Source organism: Dama dama, chromosome 19 (genome assembly GCF_033118175.1).
Source record: "Dama dama isolate Ldn47 chromosome 19, ASM3311817v1, whole genome shotgun sequence".
Lineage (NCBI taxonomy): Eukaryota > Metazoa > Chordata > Mammalia > Artiodactyla > Cervidae > Dama > Dama dama.
This window is the reverse complement of record NC_083699.1, coordinates 42,321,229-42,347,375: the sequence shown is the minus strand read 5'-3', so window position 1 is coordinate 42,347,375 and position 26,147 is coordinate 42,321,229. Positions and strand designations below refer to the sequence as shown.

At 40.7% G+C, this 26,147-nt stretch overlaps 1 protein-coding gene and 1 non-coding gene across 5 annotated transcripts in view; one reads left to right on the top strand and one right to left on the bottom strand.

Annotated features, from left to right (window-relative positions):
- Nucleotides 1-15,608, bottom strand: part of IL1RAP (interleukin 1 receptor accessory protein) — a 140,401-nt gene extending 124,793 nt beyond the window's left edge. Inside the window, exons 1-2 of one of the 4 annotated variants that reach the window (XM_061166826.1) lie at nt 15,421-15,605; nt 14,421-14,569 (exon numbers count right to left, since the gene is read on the bottom strand). The gene's annotated coding sequence lies outside the window, so the exon portion shown is untranslated. Of the gene's footprint in view, nt 1-14,420; nt 14,570-15,420 lie in introns of all 4 variants that reach the window. The other 3 variants (XM_061166825.1, XM_061166827.1, XM_061166824.1) reach the window with 3 other exon arrangements.
- A 979-nt stretch (nt 15,609-16,587) lies between these two features.
- Nucleotides 16,588-16,660, top strand: TRNAC-ACA (transfer RNA cysteine (anticodon ACA)). Its single transcript has one exon. It is a non-coding gene; the product is annotated as a tRNA-Cys (tRNA).
- Nucleotides 16,661-26,147: the final 9,487 nt, after the last annotated feature.

The window sequence follows — 26,147 nt, the reverse complement described above, 5'->3', positions numbered from 1 at the left end:
TCCATTGAATCTGTGGAACTGCAGTGAGTGCTCTTAAATCATCAAGGGCTAAGAGGTCACTCGATGGTCATCACCAACTCTGAGCTTCGGTTTTCTCACTTATACTAATTCAGACCAAATTAACCTTGCAGAGTTGTTGTCAAATCAAATGAGATAATGGACATGTAAGTGGTTTGCAAATTGTTAGGCACTGGACCGACATATGGGAACTCTCCTATTACCACTCGGTAAAACTGAAAAGCATTATTTTACTAAGTGAAAATAAATAAATTATAACATCTTCCTCTCAAAATGACACTGATGTGGTTGCTAAGTCGATTTCATTTCCAACTACATACACATGTTCTCTTGCTCTTCACACACCACAGCAGAAGCATTAGGGAGTTTTAAAGGACAGTTATCTTGTATGCCACAAGGACATTATAGTTGACAATATTAGCCATAGATCAAACTGGCTTGGCTTGCAATGTACACAAAGACTTTTTATTCTCAGGATGGTCCTGAACAACCTCTTATGATGACTCTGAGTCACCTCTTTTGGTGAGAACAGAAGAGAGCTCTGGGAATGTAAATTTTCTTGCTTGGATTATTATAATAGAATGTTCATTCATAGCCCCACCTATTCCCTTTCTAAGGTCCAATGCTTTGACACTAATTGCCAGACCAATCTAAAACACAGGTCTGATTATTTCCCTCTCTTGCTCAAGAATATTCAGTGCTTCTCCCTGCCTCACAGAATTAAACACAAATTCCTCAACTGAGTATGCAGAGTCCTCAAAACATAGCCTCTACTCACCTTTTTTAAGTCTGATCTCCAGTGACCCCAATGTGCATAAACCCATCTCCTGGTCAAACTGGGCTCTGACCAGTAAGGCGCCCGATTCCTTCCTTTGCTTTATGTTTTCCTCATGTTTCCTTTATCTGTGGTATCATTTGTGGCTTTTAATTTCATCAGATTAGTTCAACTGAAATTAAGTTTTTCAAAATCATCTTCTCTGTATGGTTGTGAATTAAGGCTGGCCAAAAGGAAATGTGCATGGGATTTGCAGGGAAGAAGTAAAGCAGCAGAAGTTACTTTGGGAGGCTCTGTCTAGGTACCTGGGTACTACTGCGTCTCATGCACATTACTGCAGGTCACCTCCTAGGTGGGCGCTGCAGATAGGTCCACTGCTCCCTCCGCTCCTGCCAGATCCCTCCTTCAATTTCTTCCTGCCCAAGGCCAGGTATTTATGAAGCTCCAAGGATAAGAGTATCAGGTCGGTCTGCAGGGCACCCACACAGTATAGTTAGATATGCAGCAAGACAGTTAAGGGCTGCAGTGTAGTTTGTCCCACGGGCTCCAGGTGGCTTTCTTCCATTTCACGGCATTTCTTCCTGACTGCCTGCCTATCATAGGCAGAGGCAACAGATTACTTTACTGGCTCCTTCGCAGGGTCCCTAGTGACCCCCCAACCATCTTCTTTGGGGGCTTTCTTTGCCCCGCTTCTCCCACCATTGTGAGGCTAATCCTTATGATAAATTCCATATTCCATGCCATTCATCCATATCATTTCTGCTTCCCTGGTCCGTCCCTAACGCATACGTCATTCGTCATTCCTCCTCACCAATCTCTCTGTGTCCAAAACCTGTCCATCACTTCAAGATTCACTTCAAATACCACTTCCTCATAAACCCCTTCCTGAGTGACACAGCGGCTTCTTCTGTCAAAACATCAAAATATTTTACCACATATCTTTTAAAAGTTACATTATAGACCCTTAGGCTAAACTATTATACAAGTTACATCATCAATACAACCTCTCGTGCATCTTTCTTTCATAATGATCTATAAATTCTTATTCTTCTGGAGTTGTGCTTATGCAGTTGCAATTGAATCTTCAAATCTCATCAAGGTTTTAACTACAGAAGGATCTCAAACACTGCTTAGTATTCAAAAGAGTAAATGACTTATCCATACAACCAATCCCTTTCTAATAACATGGGCAAGGAAGAACTAATGCTACTGTGTATGGCATTCTCTCACTTATATGGAGATTATTTCTAAGCCACCTTACCTTTCCATTCTTTTCCCTTAAAGAGCCTCTCCAGTCTGAATCCAACACTATTTATTCTTATCTTATACATGGTTCTAGTAAAACTCATTAGTTGGCTCCCTAGCCTATAGAAAAGCAGAAAGAGCTAACTGTACAGAGCATAGAAAGATAACTGGTAGAGTAAGACATGCTAAAAACAAGAAATAATAGCAGACAATGAAAGAGAAAATTTATGAAAATCAGATTATACAAATTTAAAGGATACCAGTTTGAGGCCATTTAGTATACAAGTAAATGATCTCACCTCACTAAATTCTAAAGGAATTACAGTCCATCCAATAAACTGTCCTGAATCACCAATATTAAGTAATGTTACATATTTTAGAATAATCTTCTTTTGAAATTACTTTTAAAACAAAAACAAAAAATATAACAGCTATTGAGATTTCACCATTTAAAAATCCCATAGTAGCACCCATTCTCAGAAAAAAAAAGGATTTTTTATTTTTATTTTGTCATGCATTTATTCAACACATGTGTAATGAGTGTCAACTATGATTCAGGTACTGTTCTCTAGTGTTTGTGTACCTTTGCTCCAAGGAAGTCACCAAATTTGGGAGACGTGGGACCATAAAAATCACACCTTTTAAAATATCTCATAAAGAAAGCAGAAAAGAAAGTCATTATACATCCCCACCACATTGGTTTCCTACCAAGAAGCAAGTAAAGGCAGCCAACAAAATAGGAGGGAGTTCATTGTTGCCAGCTTCTTCCAGGGTGAAATAAACTGTCAACTAGAATGAAGCTTCTCGCCTTCCCCCACAGCCGTTGCCTCATTTCTCTGCCAAACACCTCTTCACTGCAGGGGAGGTCCCAGGAGACTCTAAAGGTGTTACAACCTTGCTCAGTTTGCCTTGGAAGAAAAATGTTGCAAAAAACATTTGTAAGAAATATTTGTTTTTATCATCACAGCTCCCAATACACACAAGGAGGCAACTGTGGCACTTGAAAATTTTTTCCTGTAGTTCCCAACTAAAATTTAAAACTCACATGCGTTTGAGAAAGGATTGAATGAGATCATGGAAATAAAGCACTCAGCACAGCTCCTGGCACACAAGAAGCATTGGATCAATATTAGTGATAATGATTAGCAAGAGGTCCTAAACGCCTGGCAAGTTGTATAAATTAGCCTCATTAAGTGTTATCTGGGGCAAAATTTGAGTCTTTGGCTGTTTTTCCTTAGTCACCCAGAACACTCTGGGGCCATCACTGGAAGATAAAATAATTTTACATCAAGCCAGGTTTGGCTGGAGATGGGCAGGATTAGAAGTGCTGCCTGCAGGGATGTTTGGAGGATAGAATCAAGGCAGACCTACATCACCTTTACCCCATATTGTTCCTCATGACTGGCCCTTCTACCTACTGACATGTCTTGCTGAGGGCAAGGTACCAGAATGGGTCCTGGAACAAAATTATACACTGATTATATGATTGGATTTGGGGCTTTGATTTTTAAAGGAAGTTAATAAAACTAGTACAACTGAAGAACTAAATGGTATGTGTAAGCATGTTTGGAGAGGTTGTTTTAGCTCAAAAAATAATAAAAGCAGCTTAAGTGGACTAAGTAGTAATTATGTTGCAGGTACTCTGCTAAGCACTTTATAAATGTATTTAATCCTAAAAAAAGTTCTACATCCTTATGCCAATAACACAAATGAGGAAACAGGGTTAGAGATGTGAAGTAATTTTACCATATCTCAGGGAGATTAAGTACATTACCCTGCCCAGGTTGTTGCAGTCTAAAACACACATGTTTATTACTATATGCTAATAAAATAATACAGTTTAAAAGGTCACACATTTGTTCACTGATTCAATACATTTATTGAACTATTCCTTCACAGGAAACATCGTGAAGTGGAACAAGCAGAGATAAATAAAACATTGAGGGTCACTTCTTACAATCAAGGGCAAGGAATACGGAACAATGGTTAAGCTTGCCCCAGCTCAGACTTGACTCTACAGCTGACTAACTCAGTGACCTTGGCCTCAGTTTTCTCTTCTGTAAAATGGTGATTATAATAGCACCTACCTCTTAAACTTATTCTGAGGCTTTGATAAATTAATACTTGTACAGTTTACATTATTAGGAGACATGTATGAGCCTACAGATGCATGTGTCAGTAAAGACTTCATGGAGAAGTTCTACTTTTTGAGAGAAGAGTTAGGTACCATTTAGACTTTTAGACCAGCAAGAAGAAATTGATCTCGGGTAGAATTAAATTTGCCTTTCACATGTTCAGCCTTTAGGAGAGCAGATTTCAGAAAATGGTACCTAAAATCTCATAAAGAAAGAGCTCTAGGTCCAATGTCTTGGGGGACTGATTACATAAAACACCTACACAAGAACTGCAAAATTTCCAGCTGAATTGAATTGAGCAACAGTGCATACATATCCATTGATTACTTAGTGTATTTGGAAAAAATAATGATACCCTTTGAGAAAAAGAAAAGGAAACTGATTTTGCCTATTTAACCTGCTTCTTTTGTTGTTTTGCTGGACATTACAATGGGAAAGAAAGGCTATGAATGACTCATCAGTGAAAGTAAATTGTATCCTCGTTTGTTCTAGGAACCTACCTGAGATCAGAACAATTTGTTTCTTCACCTTAGAAATAAATTCTTCCATTTTCCTTCACTCTCTGTTGGTTTCAAATATGTCAAAGCTTAGCCCTTTCAGTAACTTCCTGCAGCATTTGGCATACAATCCAAACCCCTCCCCTCGGCTTCTAAGGCCACTCTGATCTACTCCCTGCTGATCTGAGGACCTCATTCCCAGCCCTTCTTTTCCTCTCATCAGGCCCTGCCACTTCAACCATGACCAGAACAATCCTGGCTCCTTCTCAATCTTTTTCCTAGCTCAAACATCACTTTCTCAGAGATGTTACCCCTGACTACTCTACTTAAAACTGCCCTTCTCCAACAGCCTCCAACATTGTTGTTGTCATTATTTTCATCTCAGGCCCTATTTCCCCTTATTTCTTATCCTGAAATTATTTGTATTTTTTCTGTTTACTTATTTGTTATCTGTTTATGTGTGTGTGTATATATACACACACACACATATATATTTTTCCTTTGATATCTCTCTCAAACTATTCATAGTAACGCTAACATCAAGGAATCACCTCAATCACCTCTGCTTTCCAAGGCAATTTTGGATAATTTCTAAATGCACGTATATACACACTTATGTATACACACATATTTTGCACACATATAAATTTATATTTCAATATTCTAAATATATAGTCGATATGCTAATATACATGTACACATACATAGGCGAATATGTATAAGTGTATGTATATAGAGAGAACTGGTTATTTCATTATTTTATATTTGTTTTGTTGTTGTTCAGTCACTCACTCATGGCCGACTCTTTATGACCACATGAACTGTAATCTGCCAGGCTTCTCTGTCCAAGGGGCTTTTCAGGCAAGAATACTGGAGTGGGTTGCCATTTTCTTCTCCAAGTGTCCTTTTTGATCCAGGGATTGAACCTGAGTTTGTAATTCATTTACTTATCCATTTCCATCTACCTCTTTTTACTCTATGGGGATAAATAATACTAACAACTATAATTTATTCATTCATCATTTACTCATGATGCTATTTGCATCATTTAGGCAGATGCTATTTGCTAGGTACCCAGGATACAGAAGTGAGAAAAATAAAGGTCTCTGCCTTTGTGGATTTTACTCAGGTGGAAGTACACTAATCACTAAATAATAGACAATATATTAAATAGCATGTGGAAGCCAATAAGGTGATAACTATTGTGGACTAAAGAAAAAGTTGAGCAGGGTAAGTAACATCAGGAATGCCAGGAGTGGGAACAGGAAGCAGGATGAGGGGGAATTTTTTAATGATATAAAAGCAGTCAATGAACTTCTCTGATGGTCTAGTGGCTAGGACTCCCAATACATGGGGCCTGGGTTCAATCCCTGATCAGGGAACTAGATCCCACATGATACAACTATGAGTTCGAGTGCTGCAACTAAGGCCCAGAGAAGTCAAATAAATAAATAAAATAAATATTTTAAAAATAAAAAATAAAACAGTCAAAATATCCTTCACTGACCAGATACTGAGCAAAGACTTCAAGGAGATGAAGGAGCTAGCCATGTAGTTATCTGGGACCCCAAGTCCGAGAGGAAACAGAATGGAAATCATAGGAGGCCTTGCAAGGTATCTTAAAGACTGCCTTATACACTGAGAAAAATAAAGGGTGGTTACTTATGCTGGTCTGTCTTATGGGTACTTCTTAGGTATTAACTTATTTAGTTTTAACCACCCAATGAGTAATCTACTTTGTTTATCTCATTTTATATGGAGAAGTTATATAACTTGTCCTGTGTTACACAGATGGAGCCAGAATTTGAACCTATGCAAAATGACTGTGGACTCTTAGAATACACTGCTTCTCAGTATAGAAAATTTTAATCTATCAATTCCCAGACTTCAGTACAGAGGCCCTAGGTACCTGCTACTTTAACAAACTATCCAGATGATTCAGATGTAGATGGTCCACACTCCACAATTTATCACTAGTCTAATTCCTCCTCCATCTGAAAACTTTCTAAATGTTTTAAAGTAAATTATCACATTTACTTCCTGGCGTTTACCATCTCCACTGATGGCCAAACTGGGAAAGATTTTCTCAGACCAGCTGAAGCACCTACTTGATATATTCCCACTTTTTATCTGGTTTTATCTGTTGTAGTTGTTGTTGTTGTTCAGTTGCTCAGTTGTGTCTGACTCTTTGTGACCCCATGGACTGCAGCACGCCAGGCTTTTCTGTCCTTCACTGTCTCCCAGAGTTTGCTCAAACTCATGTCCCTTGAGTCATTAATGCCATCCAACCATCTCGTCCTCTCTTGTCCCCTTCTCCTCCTGCCTTCGATCTTCCCCAGCATCAGGGTCTTTTCCAATGAATCAGCTCCTTGCATCAGGTGGCCAAAGTATCGGAGCTTCAGCTTCAGCATGGTTTTATCTGAGTTTCATCAAAGGGGAGAGGCTGGGACTTCCCTGGTGATCCATTGGTTAAGACTTCACTTTCCAACCCGTGGGGCGCAGCTTCAATCCCTGGTAGGGGAGCTAAGAATCTCACACGTCTCTCGGCCAAAAAACCAAAACACAAAACAGAAATAATATTGTAGCAAACTCAATACAGACTTTTAAAAAAGATTGGGGAAAGGTTTTGGAGTAACAATAGTGCTGAGTTAAGAGGGAGGAAAAGATAAAGAAGGCCTTTTAGGAGCCAGATATTAAGAGCCATGGACTTAATATATTTAATCTTACTTTAACCTCTATAAGTAAATATATAGATATAAGTGTAGATATAAATATAGATGTCTGTCTAACCAGCAGATGGCTAGAACAGACTTTTTTACCATTTCACAGATGACAAAACCAAGTCTGGGCAGGCTAAACAATCAGTATTTAGGATTCAAATCCAACTCTGACTTCAAAGCCAGCCAGCTTTTCATTACCCACTTTATCCATTCAAAGCCCAACCCTGCCATTGTCTTACACTGGAATTGGAAAACAGAAGTATAATCTTCCAGAAAAGTGCTCTTTAGTATGTATTACACTCACAAGTGTCCATCATTTCTATAAGCTGAATGAACTCCTATATCTATTTCAGTGACAGCCAAACTTCTTCAAATGGGCACTAAATTAGCTAAGAAAGCAGAAAATATGCTCATAATGCGACAAACCAAATTCAAGCTACATATTTTATTCCTTTATTCCTTTGTATAAGATTATGGTGGTTAATAGGGACTTCCCTGTGGTTCAGATGGTAAAGAATCTGCCTGCAATGCAGGAGACTGGGGTTTGATCCCTGGGTCGGGAAGATCCTCTGTAGAAGGGAATGGCTACCCACTCCAGTATTCTTGTCTGGAGAATCCCATGGACAGAGGAGTCTGGCAGGCTAGTTCATGGGGTCGGGTCACAAAGAGTCAGACACAACTGAGCAACTAATACATACTACTATGGTGATTAATGGTGCTACAGAGCTTCCTTTAGGAAGAGTTTCCTTCCTTTATATATATGTATATATATATATATATATAAAATCTCTCTTTTCATTTACCAAACAATAAATGTCAACATGCCTAATCCAGGTGTCTATTTACTCCTCCCACCCCAAAACCTGGATCCAGAAGGGAAAACCGTTGCAGGTTGTGAGAATGTGGCAAAATCACATCCGTAAGGACACAGAAGGTATCTTTATGGATCTGCCTCGTATGGATCTGCTCACTTGTGATTCTCACTGAGGTCAAGAAGGCTGCCAGGTATCTGGATTTTATGACATTCCTCGTGCCATGACATATGTGTGGATGCCTCCATGGAACTAAGAGTATAGTTCTACTCTTAGCTTCCCATGGTGCCTCTAAGTCATCACTCTACAGGCACAGACTCACAGAACACCATGCCTTGGGAGAGCACCTCATCCAAATTCCTCATTCTAGAGGTGAGAAAAAGGACTCTCAGAGAAGGAGAAGCTACTGACCAGTACCAGGGTTGGTGGACTGAATGATCAAGGGGGAAAAAACATAGCCTTGGAGTTAGAAAGCTAGAGTCCAAGTTCCAGCTCCACTATTCACTGGTTGTGTGACCTCTGCAAATATTCAGCCTCTCAAACTCAGGATGTTAAATGATGCTGAAAACAGTTACTTTGGTTACCTCAGATTATTGTAAGAAAGAAAAAAAAATATGCATTTTGAGGGCTTAAAATTCTATAAAAACCAAAAACTGTTAATTTCAACCTAGGCCTTCTAGTCTCTAATACAGTATAAATTTGGATATGCACATGAATATCATTGCAGTTGTTAATTCTAATAAAGGTTAAAATTCCTACATACCAGGATCTTAACAAATGTTTTGGCATCTGACTGACACCGACCAAAAGCTAGATGATATGTGTTTATTATCCCTTTCACAGATGATGAGAATAAAGTAGAGACAGACCACATAAGTTGTTCAAGGTCAAACCCAGGGCAGATGGTTTGATGGTAAAGCCCAGAATCTTACACAACCATAATTTTAGGTCACCATAGCATCTAACCATAACTGGCTTAAGGAAGGAACTGTGTTATCTATGAAAAGAACATTTTCAGATATCAGAGTTTATAAAATGACTGGTTCTCTTTTCTGTTGCTTTTAGCACTGATTGGGCAAAGAAGAAGCCTGTGTAATCATAAGGGCTTACACGCTGGACAAGAAAAAACCGCAGGCATCTCCTACATGTAAACTAGTCATAAAAGGTCATCCAATTATATCAAGTAAGAGCTGGACTTTTTCACCGCTCTTAGAAATCAAGATCAAAGTTCGCTGCAACTGCCCACTTCCCTGGAAACTTCCTACTTTCTTGCAGGTAATTCATTTATGTCACTTGACACTGGCCTTGCTGTCAATATATGCAAGCATGAACTTCAGTGTCATCGTTCACTGTGTTTGCTGCAAAATGCCATGTATTATTGGGATAAAAAAGTCTCTTTTTCCATGACTGAGCCAGTGATATTCAACCTTATTAAAATTTGTGACTCCTCATCCTTTGTGTGATTTTGTGACCACAAAATTAAAAAAAATAATAAAGTTACTTTACTAGTTTGTAGAGATAGCCTTTGCAATAATGAATGATATGATAAAGTATGGACTTCCCTGGTGTGGCTCAGCAGTAAAGAATCTGCCTGCAATGCAGGAGACCTGGGAGACGCAGGTTCAATCCCTGGGTTGGGCAGAACCCGTGGAGGAGGAAATGGCAACCCACTCCAGTATTCTTGCCTGGGAAATCCCATGGACAGAGGACCCTGGCAGGCTACAGTCCATGGGGTCTCAAAGAGTCAGACATGACTGAATGACTGAACACATGTAATAAAGTATGAGAAAACTAGAAAACCAATGCTACAGTACATGATATAGCATGAATCCATCATTCATTAAACTCTGCACATTTTGAGTACAGGACCCTGCACTAGGTATGAGGCAGGATAAACCATTTCCTCAGCTGTTTAGGTATTCATCATGAACTTGTACAAGAATACTAAGGGACAAAATATTGGCCAACAGTAATAAAAAGAAAATTTTTTAAAAACTTATGATTACCATAGAGACAGAAAGAATATGTTACAAGCATTTAAAACGGTCTCCAAAACTTGGAAAAATCGAGAAAAAATTTGAATAGCAGGTTTGGAAAGAAAAGTAGGGGAAAGGAGGTAGTAGTTTAAGGTGGTGTGGTGTGAACATACAAGAGGAGATATTGATAAATCTAGCTATGTGAGTCCTCAGGTCTTATGGTACAGTGTCTAATAAACACTGGAGAGTTGACCAAAGAGCTGTGTGCTCAGACACACAGGTTCTAATTCTCACTAATTGGATAACTGTAGGCAATTCTCTAAGTCTCTCAGAGCCTCAGTTCTTTCATCTGTAAAAGGCAGACAATAATATAGATCTGAGAGTTATTTTTATGCTTAAATGAAATGACAGAAGTACATGCACTGATGAATGCTGATTTCCTTTGCCCTCCTCTATTTAACCAGAAAATAGGTTTCTTGGCATAAAACAATCAGGGTATTTTCTCTTCATTCCCCTTTCAATCTTTAGCCTTGACTTTTACAAAGAGATGTGGTGATAGAATTTCAGAGTTGAAAGGAATCTTAGAGAAAAATAACAATGCATTGCAGCAGAAGAGCCTTAGAGATTCACTAGACCAGCTCTCTCACACTTTAGGCCCAAAGGTAATGCGGCTTCCCCCAGCACAGGCAAGATAATACCAGGATCAGAAGATGGGATGGGGAGGGGTGGGTCGTGGGTCTCAATTCAGGTCCTCAGTTCTAGTCCAGAGGCTGCAGAATTTCAGGTCTTTCCTAGATCTAAAGTAAAAGGGAAAGATGGGTCTCAGCAGCGGTGCCTCTTTGTGCTATTTGACAACAGCCTGCTATGTAACCTCTCTGAGTCTCAGTTGCCTCAAAAGTACACAGGATGACTATAAGGATTGAATGATATGATGCTGGTAAAACACTTAGTACAAGCCATATGGGGATCACTAAAAGCAGACCACTAAATGATTTAATCAAAAATCCTTAAATTTTGATTTTCACAACTGAACAAATTAATAAATTAAAAGAACTGATGGCAGAAGAAAGAATTAACGTATAGCAAATACCTCTCATGAATGAGGTGCTGAGACAGACTCAAGCTTCTAGGTAAATGTCAGTGTTCCTGTTTTCTAGCTGAGGAGACTGGGGCACATCTCAGCATAATAACTTGCCTCAGGAAGACGCTAAGACTCCACACTGCCACAGCTGCTAGAGCTAGTCAGAACATGGTGAGACCAGAAGGAGGTCCCCTAACAACCTTGTCAATGTAAGCCATGCATGCTCACTTTCAATAAAAAAAAAGGAAATGAGTAGCTAACCTGATTTAATCCCCCCAAATACCAGATACTAAATGTTCTGTAACCTTCCTGTTCTTTGGGGTTTCTGTTTCTCCCACAGAACAATTTCCAAAATGGGTAGAGCACAGTAGGTGGCTCTCTTTAATATTTCACAGGCAAGGCAATAGTGACTCACCAGATCCTACATCTGTGTCATCAGCAAAAGCCTGACAAAGTTGAGCAACAAATGAAACTGTGTGTATGTCAGAGATAACCTTTAGCTTTTTCTTCTGCTTCTTCCTCCGATTTTCTCCAGCTCCTTTCTGCTTTTCTAACAGTGCCAGGTAAGATGATGCTGACTGCCTACCTTTTGGCAAAAGCAAACATATGCTTCCAGATGCCAAAAGTAAGAAACACAGTGTTTCTCCCCTAAATGTATTTGCCAGCTGGTCTGCTTGCTGCAAAGCAAAGAAACCTGAAGTCTCAACAGATAAATGGCCCTACTGTCTGGGCCAGAAACAGATCTGTTCATTTTCCTTCATAAGCCTGCAGCCATCAGTTTCCACCGGGAAGACTGAACCCCAGACCAGTGATCAGCATCACCAGCCAGCAGTGGTCTTTCCTATAAATGCTGCCTCTGCATACTGTTCACTATATCCCACCCTTTCCATCCTTGGAATTAGACAAAAGAAGAGAAAAATGCAGTGGTCACTCATGGCATTTGTTCCTTAGTCTTCTTAAGGCCCTGAGTATTAGCACGAGGATGGCTGAAAGAAGAAACCATCCAGGACAGGAAGAAAACCATGATGTAACTCTGCACTTTATATCTTCATGGTACCCTTCTGCCTAGGAACTGAAGGTGTACTACGTCAGATACATGTGAGCAGACAGGCTGCCCTAGAGGTTCATCACTCTGAAACTTCTTCTCCTGACAGCTGCCCCACCAAACTCTACAGAGCATAGTTCTCTCAGCAAGTTACTATCCTCTTCAGGACAAAATGGATACCCTGAAATCACCAAAAAAGTAAGGTCACCCTAACAAGTGAAGTAAATTGCTACCGAAGTCACTGGAGAGATAACACGAAGTGACGGGAAAAACCCTCCACTAGAAGTCAAAAGATGTGAACTGTATTTCTAAGGCTGAAATTTACTAACCACCTGACCCTTGACAACTTCTCCTTTCTCTGACTCTCATTCAATTTTCTTCTCAATAAATTGAGATCAGCTAAGAAGAGATATCATTTAATGAGCACCTACTCACTACACTCATTTTACATTATCTGACTTAATTTACTCTTTATATGAATCCTTGGGGTAAGCATTTTTTTCACTTTAGAATGGGGTAAAACAGAAACTCTAAACAGTGAGATAAATTGCTTAGCACTACCCAGATACATAGGAATTAGAGATGGAATTTGAATTTGATCAGAAAACTGGCTTTTTTCATACTTTATCATATCATCGTATTATCCTTCCACTATTACTACACCCATTAACACATATGGAATACACTGGAAATTGTAAAGGCATATATATATATATATATATATATATATATATATATATATAAAACAAACAGGCATATATATATATATATATATATATATATATATATATATAAAACAGTCTAGATAAGGAGAAAAGGTATCACTGAATAACCTTTCTTTGAAAAACCAGAACTAAAAGGAGTCAGCTTTCAATCTCCCATCCCCTTGTTCTGACCTTATTTTGAACATTTTCCTTTTCCCTACAAGTCCCCGGTCTCAGGCATGCGTTCAGATGTATCCTGGCCAGCTCATCACAATGCATGCACAAGGAACAGGCTGACAGAAGCAAGCATTCCCATCCCCTGCAAATTCCTGGTGTGGGAGGTACCTAAGGGGACCACCAAACCCTGTCCTTTCCTCCAGGTGTGTCACACCCCGACCCTGCATACTTCAGTACTACAGGCATATGCAATGGACCGTAAAGCAGGCAGCCAACTATAAATACTGGATGCTCAGTTCAGGGACTTACAGCACAGCCAGGAGATAATAGTAAATAACTGTATGAAGTCAATCAGAATAAAATCAATTGTTACATTCCAGGTGGGGGTATATAAGGGACACTACTTCATGTTAAAGTACCAATAATACCAATAATAAAGGATGACCAGAGAGGGTGGACACATATGGATGTTTGTGTTTATGTGAGGTTTGTGTCCAGAGGGACTGAATTTAGGAGCATCACTGTATAATCCAAAAGAAATGCATGTAAATCTTCTTGTTTTCCTATACTAGCTGAAAAGTATAAAGCTGCTTGTCTGACCTGAGACAGCAGGAATAAAAGGTTTAGAATAGTCTGCAACATAGATGAAACTTGTAACTTCTCCTCTTGTCTTTCTACCTCTCATCAAATTCAAGACCCTCTTTGCCAATAAAGGCAGCCTCAGATCAAAGTTTCACAGAACTGAGGTTTGACCTAAAAACTAGCAGGGAATTGGCATCACTGAGAAACATTTTATATTCCAAGTCAAGCATCTACGATCAAAGTCACATGTAGAGGGCATTCAGAAAACACTATAAAAGAGCTGTTCAAACTCCAAAGAAGGAAACACCACAACATCCAGATTAAAAAAAAAAGTCACTCTATCTGAAAAATCAGCTTCCTAAAAAACCCACTGTCTCCAAGGTTAACATGTAACAATATTTACAATTGCTGCCATCAATGTCAAATTGACCAGGTGCCAAGTCAGGCACTGTGATAACCATGCGGTCTGAATTACCCGGTTTCACCCTCCCAAGTGACCGAAAGACTCTTTGTGACCATTAAAATCTCCATTTTACAGCTGGACCAAAAACAGGCACACACACACACACACACACACACACACACACACACACACAAAACAAAAACAAAAACAAAAAAACGAAACTAAGTATCAAAAAGACTGAATAACTTGCCCAAGTTCACACAGTTAAGACGAGGCAGAGCTGGAGAGAAAGCCAGGTAAATCCTCCTCAGCTGGTAGCTAACCTGAGATCCTGGAGCAGAGCAGTGTTTCAGGATTTCACAACCAGGGGGTGGAGGCAAGACAGGCTGGGCACCGGCTCTTAAAGGAAACGGCAGAAGTTTGCTATCATGTTTGTGATTTTTCTGTGCAACTCAGCTGCCTCCTTCCTTCCCAGGACTTAGCAGTGAGAGTGGCTATGGTTCTGTGAGGTCACCTAATCCTATATGAGAAGCATCGTATTTCCCACAGGACCACTGGCCCCCAGCTGCCTCCTTCCTTCCCAGGACTTAGCAGTGAGAGTGGCTATGGTTCTGTGAGGTCACCTAATCCTATATGAGAAGCATCGTATTTCCCACAGGACCACTGGCCCCGCTTCCCCTGTGGCTGAAGAGAGCAGGGTACCAAACGGGGTGACTGGTGCTGGGACGTCCCTCACCTCTCCACTGACCCCACCAGGAGTCTGACAGACCCCCCTCGGCGGGGCATGTTTCTGAGAAAACAGGTCTGGAAAGAGGGAGGGAAGCTGTAAGCAGCCTTTACCCAGGCTGTCACAGGTCCAGGCTGGAAGCGACGTGATGCCCAGTGGCAACGCTGGGATACACTGCCCCCATCTATCCTCATGGTTCACAGCAGCACTCCGGAGAAATCAAGACGGGGGTATACCAGGGTAGATCCCTCAGAGCTGCGAGAAGGGCGCAGCGACGCGCAGCCCTCCCGTAACGGCGTTACTTAAATGTTTACAAAGCAAGGATGGGACTCGGGACAGTGGGTTCGAGTCCTGAGCCCAGCACTAACCAGCTGTGCGACCTATCCCAGCCGCTGCCTCGCTCTGTGCCTCAGTTTGCCCTTCTGTAAAACAGGGTTGAAGGAGAAGATCTGTCAGAACCCGTCCACGCTGAGATTCGGTAGGTCGGTGATCCCACAAGCCCTCATCACCGCACCAGACTCACCTTTCTTGGGAGGAAGAGAGGACGTGGTGAAGGCGGCGGGAACGAGTGCAGGATCGCCCAGCTCCGAATCTTTCGGTGCGCTTGGCCAAAGCCCAGCCCCGGGGACCCCGATCCGGCCAGTCTTCCCGCAACGAGCCTCTTACTTTCCGCCGCACTTTCTTTTTTCCCCCTTTGGGGCTCCTCCCCTGCCGCTGCGCGATTGGCCGCCGCCGCGCGGCTCCGGCTCCACCCGCCGCCTCTGCTCGCCAGCCACCCGCGCTCCGGGCTTCCGAGAGCTGAGGCCGCGGGGCGGCACCCCCAGCAGCCCCGCCCGCGGCGAGGAGGAGCGGCGCCCGGCCCGCCGCCCGCCAACCCGAGGCGGCGCTAGGCCCTTCGGTGCCCGGCCACCTCCTGGGCAGACTGCAGCGCGCAGAGAGCGAGAGCGTGCGTCCCGCAGCTTGGCACGACGCCAGGCGCTTCGGGTAGCTGTGCCTCTGCCCCACACAAGAGACGTACACTTGCGCTCACTGCAAGATCCTGGTCTCACGGTCGAGAACGCTGTCACCCTGCCTCTTCCCGGCTCTGTGTATTTAACTCTCTGCTGCACCAAAGCCCTGAGTCTGTGCAGAATTTGCGCCCCCATCGTGTGCCAAACCCAGAGCGCTACAGGAAGAAACATACTCGACCTTGGTGGTCCGGAGCCCCTGCTCCGCTGCAAGTAACAGTCATGGGAACAAACTATTGCTCATGACAGCAAAATGAAATCTGTATTTTCCACTGGCGTGTACTGGTGTGCCTAGCAAGGTGCCTGGCGTAAAGTTGGCACTCGGTACATGTATACTGAATTAGTGAATGAATTAAATAATCGATATAGAACCAAGCGATCGCAAAAGAATCACTCCTTTTCATTCACTCCCTTTTCTCCAGATTTCTGAAAGAGCCCTCAGCCAACTTCTCCCACTGTAGATGGTAGTCTGTGTAGTCATCCTGAGCTTTACAATGACTGTCGACTTCTTTGTTCAAGGACCTTGTTCTCTATTGCTAGTCCATCACCATTCCTTCCTGGCTGGCAAGGCCCTTCAACACCTTTCCTCACTTCTGAGACTCCCAACAAAAGCCAAGTTGACTTGTCTCTTCACACATGTTTTACTGTACCACATTTATGACTTACCTTCTGTTCTTAGAACTTCCCTGGTGGCTCAGACGGTAAAGCGTCTGCCTACAATGCAGAAGACCCGGGTTCAATCCCTGGGTCAGGAAGATCTCCTGCAGAAGGAAATGGCAACCCACTCCAGTATTCTTGCCTGGAAAACCCCATGGATGGAGGAGCCTGGTAGGCTATAGTCCATGGGGTCGCAAAGAGTCAGACACAACTGAGTGACTTCACTTTCACTTTTCTTTCTGTTCTTAGTTACCTATTTGAATCTTATTTATTTATTTATCCAACAAATTGAGATCCAAAGAAAGAAATTAAAGAGAAGGAGAAAAAAGATGTGAAGGAAAAAGGTCCTCATGAATTAGTAAGTAGAACTAAGGGGTGCCAGTCTCTAGGTACCAGCTGGAGATGAACAGCAATGCAAAACTCAGACACTGCTGCCTCAAATGGTTGAACTCCCTAAGGTAAAATAACAATATTACTAAAGCTGTAGTCATGTTCATGTTGTTTCACTTACTGCTATCGCTTATGGAAATCACTCCTGAGAAAGCATTTGTCTCTGGATATCTGGCACACAGTACCTGTTCACAACATTGTACCAAAAACGAAACAATCTAAAATTTTAAAAGTTTATTTTATGAAGAAGAAGCAAAACTGTTCTTTGATTTATTATTCACTCACTCATGAAATATATTTCAGGCCATCGAATATTTTTTTCTGATATAATACGCTCATTGAAAACTTTTATAATATATGCTTATATATTATATATGCTTATACAATATATATATGCTTATATTATATATAATATATATATATACTGATATATATAATAGGCTTATATATATCAGTTAATTTAATTTTCACAATCATCTGTAAGTTACTATTATTATCTCCAATATGAAGATTATCTCCAATATGAAGACCTGACGGAGAAGTCATATCTTGCCCAAGGCCACTAGCCTACAACATGAGACTGCAAAATGAGAACTGAGGCAGTCTTCTTGCTCTTAATAGATAGTCTCATGTGCTTTCTAGAAGTCCTGACTCTGTGCCAGGCACATGTTGGTGATTCAGAATTTAACCAGATGTACTCTTGGACTTTGAGGAGATAGTCGTAGTTTGATGAGAATGATACTACATAGACAAGTCATCACAATGTTAATATTGTAATTTTAAGACAAGTGACTGAGAACGAAAATGGTTAAATAACCAGTGCTGTATACTCACACAATAAAGTATTTACTGTCATAATTAACAGATTATGAAACTCTGTCTACAAAGGAAAAGAGATAATCAAAAATGTTGTGTAAAAGGTATGAAAACACGGACAGTGATTGAAAGGACTGTGGAAAATGTTCATGTGTCAAAATTATGGAAGTATTTTTCTTTTTTATTTTGCTTAATGGCCAAATGTTACTGTACAATTAGAAAATGTTTGAAAACCTCACATACTAGGCATTTAGTGAACAACTGTGGATGAATGAATGAGGTTGCAAACTCACTGATGTCAGTGCCTAACAGTGTTGGGTGCATTAGAAATGCTCAGAAAAATATTTTGAAATTGACTGACTATTGGAAAAGCATCATTACTTGCTTCTTCCCTCTGCTGCTAGCCTCTACTTCTTTTTTCAAGTTATTTTCAATTATTTTGCAAATAGTTGTAAGGGGGCCTCAGAATTTGTTTTTCTCTTGAACCCAGTCCAATCTGACTTTTGTCCCTAACACTTCATAGGCAACGTGACTATAACTAATGACTTTCACTTTGCCAACTTCAGCGGTCATTTCTTGGCCTTCTTACTATAACTGTTTAGAAGCATCAGATACAGTTGTTTCTCCTTCAGACTCTTTTTTACTTGACTCCTTGTTTTCCATCCAGTCTTTGGCATGCCTATAGTCCCTCCCTAGGACATCTCATCTCAGGCATTTATGTGATTAAAAACTTTCATATTTAAATATGCCATAGGAATCACAGACTGTTTCCCCTATTGCCTCCTTCTTATCTCTTCTTAGATGTGTCATACACACTTGAAACTTCACATGTTCAAAACAAGCTCTTTATGTATGCCTCCTCCTCCAGTTTTTCTAGAATTGTAAGAAAAGTGAAAAAATTGAAAGTATTAGTTGTTCAGTCATGTCCGACTATTTGTGACCCCACGGACTGTTGCCCACCAGGCACTTCTGTTCATGGAATTCTCCAGGCAAGAATACAGGAGTGGGTAGCCATTTCCTTCTGCAGGGATCTTCCTGACCCAGGGATTAAACTTGGGTCTCCTTCATTGCAGGCAGATTCTTTACCATCTGAGCCACCAAGGAAACCCAGCTTTGTAAAAAACACTACTTTTGCCCAGTTGCTTAAGGCAATAAGTTGGATTCATCATTGATCCCTCTCTTTCTTTTAGAGCTCATATAGAATCTATCAACAAATCTGTTTTCTCTACCCTCAAAATACATTTTAAATCTGACCACTATTTCTCTCCTCACTGCAACCACCAGAGTCCAAGTCATCCTTTTCCCCCTTCAATGGCCCCCCTGCTTAAACTCTTGCCCTCCAAAGTCTTTCCTCATACTTCAGAGTGATCTTTATAAATGGAAATCAGAATAAATAAAGGCTAGTGGTTGAGGTCTGAGCCAGATTTCTGGGTTCAAATTCAAATTCTATAACATATTAACATAAAACATTCATGTTAGTTAACATTTTTTGTTTCAGTTTCATTATCTGTAAAATAATAAAGATGATAATAATGTCTACAATATAGGATTGCAAAGTTAAACGAGTTAATAAGAGTAAAATGTGTACCTGATGGCTCAGATGGTAAACAATCTGCCTGCAATGTGGGAGACCTGGGTTCTATCCCTGGGTTGGGAAGATCCCCTGGAGGAGGGCATGGCAACCCACTCCAGTATTCTTGCCTGGAGAATCCCTATGGACAGAGGAGCCTGGTGGACTGCCCTCCATGGGGGTCGCAAAGAGCTGGACACAACTGAGCGACTAAGCACAGCTCATGAGTAAAACACTGGGATCAGAGATTGGCACATGTGAAGTGCAAATGAAGTGCAATGCAAATTTATTTGTTATTTTTACTGGTAGTACTATATAATACTCTGCTCTCAAATAGTTAATGACTTGTCATCATGATTAGAAGATTTTCCAGACAAAGCCATACATGACTTGACACTGAGTTACTTCCTCAAATCTCTCACCGTGTGCTCCTTACTGTTGCCCAAGCACACTAACATGGTCCCATCATGGGGCCTTTGCACTTGCTGTTCCCTGTTCCTGGGATGCTCTTCCCCATGGCTTGCTCCCTAGCTTCATTTATATCCCTGCTCAACTGTTACCTTCTCATCAAAGCCTTTGCTGACAATCATATAAAATATATTTATTCTCTATCTTGTTATGTCAGTCTTTACTTTGTTTGCTGACTATTTATTTCAGTTGAGTGTAAGCTCCAAGAGGATAAAATGATGTTTCCCTAGTAAATAAGTAGTATTTGCATACAGTACTCACAATTGCTGAACTATGAATCTAGTTCAAAACTCTCATTGCTAAGCTGAGACCCAAAGATATGAAGTCACAAATTTCTTGCCCCCAATTTTGATTCTTTTTTTTTGGCCAGGCCAGAATAATTGGAAGAGAGGAATAAAAACAATAAATAACTTTTCTTGGCTGGGAGCAGGGTAAAGAAAGTACTGTACAGAGACATTTTACTTTAAGTTTTTGGAAGGAAGGTGAAGAGCCGAAAAGAACTGAGCCAAAAATAAAAATGTGAAAAGGGAAAAAAGTAATTATGTCACCTTCCATATCCTTTTAAGTTCTCAATTTTTTTTTTATACTTCTCCGCCCAATTTGCTTCCATCCAAATCTAATTCTTATAGGTGTTCTCTAGCTGTCCACAGCCCTCTTATAGGAGTCAATTATGCCTTTCCTCACTCCCCGAGTTCCTGTGTTTAGAAGTCATCTCTCTCTCTTCTTCCTTATTGCCTGTGTTCCCTCAGTTTGGTTCACTGGGTATAGGGAAAAAAGTAGATGAAACCAAGTCATTAAGGTGGAGATTCCTAACTGCTCAGCCCTGTCTTATCAGAGGTCCATGCTCATGTGCCCAAACACACATATCAAGCATTTGAAGCTCAAGTAGTTTGGAAGAGGAAATTGGGCTATGCAGTGGGGAGCTTTCTTCATTCATATCTTCAACCTAGCAGGCTATGTTAACTACAGCCGTGAAAGAAAGGTAAAAGGTAAACTTTGGATCCCCTCCAGAACTCTCTTTGCACAGAGGTGAACCCCATAAATGGGGGTTCTTCCATATGGAGATGTCAAAGATAAACACAGTTCACATTAGTTAAACCAGTGGAAGTAGATTAGATTCAGGAACTCCTGACAGGAAGGGAAAGGCCTGAGCTCCATCCCAATTTGTGCACAGGAGATCTGGGTATCATATAGAGAGAAAGAAGGTGGGGAAAGGGTAGGGGCTCAATAGAGTCAGAGAAGTGAAAAATTATAGGGGGATGGTCAATGTAAATCCAATTAGGCCAGCTATCACTGGTGACTGGAAGTTATTGAAGTTAGGATTTGGTCTTCCCACAGAGACCCAGGGTCAGAGGCCCTATTCTTCCTGATGCCTACATTTCAAAGTAGCTCTCAAGTCCTCAAGAAAGACACTTCTGAATTGTAACAGATACATAGTCAATCACTGTAAACGCTCTAGGAAAGAGAAGTCAGAGATCCATCATCAGATGTTGGATGGAACAAATAGTAAGTTTTCCTGGCAGCTTGGAGTTTTCTCAGGCAGATATTTTAATGGGAGGCTGCAGTCATCACAGGAGCTCACACAGTTAGAAGCCGTGCTTGAGACTGGTCAAGTCAGAGCAGGGGTTTGGATGGAGTTGTTATGTGCTAAGAATTCTGCAGCTCTTAGAGGTCTGTTGTTCCCCTCACAGGATAGCCCTAGTGAGAGAATCAGCACCCCAACCTCCCCATTGCTTCTCCTAAGACTGGCTCCTCCTCCCTGGGAATGCTGTCTTCATGGTGGTGCTCCCTGAGTACCTCCAAGGGAACCAATCTACATGAGTGCCAGGGTGACAGGCAAAGACATGTTTTCCAAGAGACAGCCTGAGTCTTCTTGGCCTATGGCCTAAAGCTCCTGGAGCCTATTAGAAAAGACCTAATTTTCTCTCCTTGCCTTTCTCCTTCCAAACAGAAGCTTTAAAGCAAAGGTCAGGATTTTAATAAAGTCTTGGAGGATGGTTATTATGCAATGTTGACACTTCACTACAGCAGGAAATTTAAAGACAAGAGCTTTGCACGCAAACAGGGGAAACTTACCTTTACGGTTCTAACTTAGCCTTGTAAGTAGTTAACAGCACATTTGCCAGCTTCCAGCCTCCAAAAATCTAATCAAAGTGCAAGACAGGCTCTTCACATAGATACCATCACCTGTATTATCCCAGAAGTCAAAACTCTGCAATGTTCTTTAGGGCAGACTCAATCTAAATTGGTCACCATCTGGTGAATAATAGCCAGTTGGTGACAGTTAAAATCATGCTAACATTGCTTGTTCTTACAGTAATATGAAAGGGTTATGCCATTCAGCTGTTGTGTGTGTGTGTGTATGTGTGTGTGTGTGTACAGCAATAGGAAGCCTGAATGATCCCCTAGCAGGCAGACACTTGTTATATTATCCATCACCAGAGAGAGATTTTCAATTAGTTATCTGGGATTCAGGAACTGTGTATGGGTTTCTTTCTCTACCATCAGCATTGGGGAATTTGTTTTATCTTTTATTCATTCATTTATTCAAACATGTGTTGAACATTTGCTCTTTAGGAGCACTGTGAACAGTGCTGAAATAGGGTCAATGTTGATCTTTCATTATAGAAAAAGACACAATGTCTACATAGGTTATACAAAACAAGGTTGAAATAATATCTCCTTTCCAATGAACAACTGTTCTGTGGCATGTCCTTTGAATTGCATCATTTTCAAACTTTACAACAACCTTCAGAGGTAGGCATAGTTTTCCCCACTTTTACTGGTGAGATAGATAATAGAGCCAAAGAAGCTTACTTACCTAAGAACACACAGTCAGTTAAGGCTGAACCCAGTGCAAACCCCAGGTTTAACAGATTCTCAAAGTCACACTTTCCCATACCACACTGAGATCTCCCAAAAAGTTCAAATAAAAGTGTCATTGGAGTATTGAGGAAGGAACATTGCTTCTGTTTGGAGCAGATCAAGGAACGAAACAGTGTGGTAGAGGAACTGGAAGGAGAGGTGAAATTAAGATGTATGGTAATAAGGAAGGAAGAAATAAGATATTACAGGACAAACGAAATGCATTCACTCATCCATCCATCCATCTAACTATTGTTTATATATAAATAAAATAACTATAACATGATGGGGTATGTGCCTTTGGAAAGAGAGTACAGTCTTCCATGTGAGCCCATAGGAAGGTGTTTGCACGTGGCCCCCGAGAGGTGGGAAAAGGGAATAAAAATGGGTAACTATTACTGAAATTACTCATTAGAGAGCAAGAACTATGACTCACTGGCTTTTATATCCCAGAATGGTTCTTGACATAAAAAGTGTTTGAACAAATGAATGAGTTATTGACATCTGCTGAGGGCCAGGTACTCTCTAAGCCTGGTGCTTCTTATGAATATTATATTATGTTATCATCACAGCATCTCCACAAGGTAGGCATGTGTTTTTCTTATTTAAGAGATATGGCAAAATCTGAGGCTCAGAGAGGTAAAGACTTGGCCAATATCACAGAGCTAGGAATATATAAAGCTGTGTTTTACTTTGATTCTAGAGCTTGTAGTTTTCCTCATTCTCTGCTCTGTTCTAACTGCCTGGCTAGGGCAGTGCTATTTTATTAGTATTGTTATTATTTATGATAAACACTTTATGGGAGCATAACACGAATACATAAATGTGCACTAATCATATGTGTGTAGCATGATCAACTTTTACAAAGTAAACACAACCAAGAAAATCACATTACCACAGGTGATAGAGTTTGACTTAATATGGTGTCAATATCTTCATTTCTGTTGGGGTAAAATATTTCCTTTGTAGGCACACACTCTTCCTGGGAGCTCAAGCGCTACAGAGTCATAACCTGCCTAGAGAATGAGTTAATCAGTAAATGATAGCTTCTCTTTGGGGAGCATGTTGGTTCCCTCAAGTCAGAGGTTATCTCCATTAAGCAATAGCACTAGAGGCATTGTCGGACCTGGGACAAATCTGACTGGCTCTGCATCCCAAGCAGCAGAAAGAAGCGATAGTGAGACTTCTGCATCAAATTTTGAAAATGGGCAGTGATTAACATGCTGGTCTGTTGTATTGCTATAATCGTAACCTGTAAAATCTAGTCAGCGAGTTAGCCTGGATACAGAAAACCCCGAAAAAGATAAGGAAGAGTGAAGCTGTCACAGAGTAAAGAGGCAGAATCGTACATCTGACTGATGCTGGGTGGCCTGAGCGCCAGCCTACACGTGGCTTCTCATTTTCTGTGTTATCTGGACACAGTCCCTTCTTTTTTTTGAGTGTTTCGCTCCTTTCCTTTAAAATGGTCATGGGCTTGGCAATATTCTACTAGAACAGTCATTATTAGCCCTTATCACTAAGCAGGTGAATCACCTGGGGCTTTTTTACTTTGTTTTATAATTTTCTGAATGTTTTTGCAAATAATTAGGGATGCTCAGTTCTTACGCTAACCTGTGGGCTGTGGTCATTGTGTGAGATGAATCACCTTACTTCAGAAGGGACTCTAAAAATTAAAATTTGATATAGAGAACAACTAGGTATAATGATTCCTCAGTGATTATCTTCAAGAACTACATTTCCAAGATTATACGTTAGTTCAAATATTAATTTGAAAAAAATTCATAAACGTTCACTTAACCTGACTCCAAAAGAAACATTAAAAAACCTCAGATTTAAATTGTATTTATCTGAGAAAATGACACCATAATTTTCAAATCACATAATTTTCATAATCACAAGAAGTAATTAAATTTAAAATATGTTTGGTAAACTTTGCACATTTCTAGTGATTAACTGTAACATGAAGTCCACAGGAAAGAAGGAACAAATTAAGAGATTATTTGGTTGTGTATGCTTATTAACCTGAAATAAACTATAATATTGCTTTCTTATCTGAGACCCGCTTTGTTATTCAGAAAGTTTATCATATGAAAAGAAAGGTTAAAACAGTTCAGAGATTTTTAAACAATTAGTAAATGTAAAACCTAATGTTGTGTTCCACAGTATGTATACAATACTTAGATAATATTTAAATTCTTCCTGAATGAGGGCTGTGTGTGTATGTGTGTGTGTGTGTGTGTGGGTGTGTGTGTGCGCGCGCCCACTCAGTCATGTCTGACTCTCTACAACCCCATGGATGAAGCCTACCAGGCTCTTTTGCCCATGGAAATTTCCAGGCAAGAATACTGGAGTGAGTTGCCATTTCCTATTCCAGAGGATCTTTCTGACCCAGGGATCAAACCCGAGTCTCCTACATCTCTTGCATTGGCAGGTGGATTCTTTACCACTGCACTACTGGGGAAGCCAAAAGATGAACAGGATTTGCCAAGACAAGAGGAAGGTTGGGGGCACTTAGGCAAGAGAAACAGCAAGGGCAGAGGCCTAGTGACAGGAACGTGCACAGAAAGGAGAAAAGAAATGGCCCAGTTTCCCTACCTATAATCTCTATCCCTAGAAGTAGGAGCTATGGTAGGAAAGGCTAGTCAGAGACTAGTCATGGCAGGCCTGGCCTTGTTCAGGCATTGTTTTCTGCAACCTTGGGAAAATTGATGAGTTAGGGAGTGAGTTGCCTAAGGTCAAACATGTAATAAGAGCAGAGGAGTTAAACTGGAATTCAAATTGTCAGATCTGAAATCTCAAGATCTTTTTGACTGACTCCATCTATTGAAATGGATTGCTAGGGTCGTGGGAGAATACCCATGCCAAAAACATCACACTTAAAGACCTCCAGATTTTTCTATAACAGCCTAAGTGTTTGGAAGTGTGATTCTTCAGAAGTGAAAGACTAACATGATATGTTTAATGACTGTTTCCCTGGTGGCTTCAAGGCCTTCTCCAGGATGGAAGGTACCAGTTACTCATCCATGCACAGCAGCAGCATGCAGTGTTTAGCACCAGGAAGCCCAGAAGGACATTGCATTAGAAAATGTAGAGGGAATTTAAAATTGAGTGAATACAATTACCCAAGTTGGAATTTGGCCAAGGTTTCAAAATTTAATATCGCTACTCATCCTAGATCTTTGAAAGACCCTCTGTAGTCGGAGCCTTAATTTTATTGTTCCTGTAAAATTAATTGGATAGTATTTCTCAGCCTTCTCCCCTCACCCAGACGAGGACTCTTCATTTTCTTTTCTTGGCCACAGTGCTTCCGATATGGCTTTGATTGCTGCTATTGACACCAAGACACTTTCATTGCCCCTGAAGGCCATTTTATTTATTGGTGCTATGTTTCCAAAAGACGCATTTCCTTCCACAAATATGTTCAGCTGGCCACATAATAGCATAGCCTGACATTTTGGTCACCACTCAGGAGAGCAG